The sequence below is a fragment of the Bidens hawaiensis genome, unplaced genomic scaffold (genome assembly GCF_021521415.1).
Source record: "Bidens hawaiensis isolate Kalapana, Puna unplaced genomic scaffold, B.hawaiensis_p1.1 tig00015461_1, whole genome shotgun sequence".
In the NCBI taxonomy this organism is placed as follows: Eukaryota; Viridiplantae; Streptophyta; class Magnoliopsida; order Asterales; family Asteraceae; genus Bidens; species Bidens hawaiensis.
In genome coordinates this window covers 501,037-503,379 of record NW_027492384.1, presented here as the reverse complement: position 1 = coordinate 503,379, position 2,343 = coordinate 501,037, and positions in this window count along the sequence as shown.

Genomic DNA, 2,343 nt, shown 5'->3' with positions numbered 1-2,343 from the left:
ACCCCTTTAATCTCATCCTATAAATACAAGGCGCTCTCCAACATTAATCCCTGTCATAAACTTTTTCCTTGCTCAAATTCAAGATCATTAAAGGTTATTGATGTGCGTGTGCACGGCTTGTTTAAAATATGATAGATTGGATATTTAGCTTTTGCACAAGATCGTGTTTTAAATTTATAAAAGTGATTTCTACAAAGACTAAACACACACAAAATAGGCAAGTGTACCTATCGTATATGTAGAATAGTATTGGTAAGAACCAAGTATCGATCCGTGGACACAAATGTTTCTAATAATAAATCGTTGTTTTACTCTAATCGGAGGTTTTAATCATTTTGGGGCTAATTTTTGAACTTTTTTATAAAATGTAAATACTTATATATAATATATAGGTGACCAAGACAAGAAATTCTAAACGAGTTGTTCAATTACGCGAAGGTTACCATCTAAGATCAAGAATCCACTCCATTTTAGCATTGATAATTGATATATAAACATGTGGTAGACTTGCCGTAATAATATATGATAGATAGCTCCTTAAGCCTTAAGTGAGCATCTTTGGCACGAAGGAGGTAGCATGCGCATTTTAAAGTCCATCCTTTCTTAATGTCATGCCACCTCAATAATGTCAATTTAAGTTAGCAGGTAGTTTCGTAAAGTAGAAAGATTAGGATTGACTTCGATTTCTCAAATACCAATTCTAACAACTTCGGGCGGTTGTAGTTAACTCACACAACCTCCCCTTGGTTGATTTATGTAGGTTATAATTACACATTCTATCATATGACTTCTTTAATTAATTTGATATCCTAAGCAAAGCCATTTTCGGATTACCAAGGTTTAGAGAAATACATCATAACTTATATCTCATCATTTCTAAGTACAATATAAGGATCCATGTTTCGATAATGTATCAAAGTATTTCTATTTTTCAAGAACATGAATCGATCATGAATGATTGCCAATGGGATTGATAACCACCAACTTTGAATTAGTGATTTAAGATGGTGAAACATTTCTCATCAAAAGATAATTGTAATATAACCATGTACTTTACTAGACTAACCCACATGTTTTATATAATCATCAAGTAAAACAAAGCTTCTTCATAAATTTTAGATGGTAAAAGGAGTTTAGCTCATAATGAGCATGATAATAAACATTAAGATGAATGATGATAACAAATACATGATTAAACTTGGAACAATCTAACCAAATGTAGATGAATCTTCCTTCTTAATGATGGTAATGATGGTTGATGGTGATGACCTCCAAGCCTTCAAACTCTTCACTAAATCTTCTATGTGAGTGTTAGTGTGTGATTTTATAAGAGAAAACTGGATAGAATTCTTTCAAGGCACACCAAATGAGTGCAACATGAGCCACTATTTATAGGCAATCTGGAGTGTGAGGCACGGCCCCATGGTTGGTGGGCACGCCCCCGTGTATTTTTATGATATGTGCCAGATTTATTTTGTCGTTTCTGGAAGGTAATGTCGCACCCTCAAATTTCACTAACGGAGTTTTACCGTCGAGGGTGTGAACTAACAGGATCGGAATCATTAGTTATAATCAAATCATAAAAACGTTTAAATGAAATTAAGTGCGGAAGCGTAAAAACCAAAAGACAAAAGTTGCGTCACGCAGGACGACTTAAAAACCCAAGTAATAATAGTTAAAACATGTTTGCATATCAGAATGTTCAAAAACCATGCATGATCCTATAACGCGCGCCCGCCTCGGCTACCTGAGAATAACATACTAAAAGTGTCAACACAAGGTTGGTGAGTTCACAAGTTTTAATAAAATAAAGCGTTTAGCGTTTGCGTTCAGCGTTTTGCGTTTAGCGTTTTGCGTTCAGCGTTTTGCGTTACCAGATAGTGTTAAATCAATTATATATCGATAGGTAGCTAGCCTATACAACAAGTATTACTAAGTGTTCGACACCGAAGCTGACTGTTTATCAAGTGCCTTGTCACCAGGTCATCCAGACCATGGTATGTGTTAGCCAAAATTACACCCGCTCGACCTCCAGTCGAGTTTAGCGTTGGGTGGGGTTTGTCAAACCCAGTAGTACTACTCAACAGTGACTCGCTATTATCCAAATATTAACCGGTTCGATGTGTAGGACTTCAATTGTTTCGTTTGCCACTTAGCCTTTACAAGTGATATATAATTTACTAACAAAATCTTAAATGCGTTTTTCGGAGTATGTTATCTCCCCCAAGTGAAAAGCGTTTAAAACAGTTTAAAAAGGGGTAAGTGAAACTCACTGTTTGCGAAGAATTGCCAAAATAAATCACCAAGTGATGCGCGTCACAGAAAACTCTCTCTAGCGTTCTA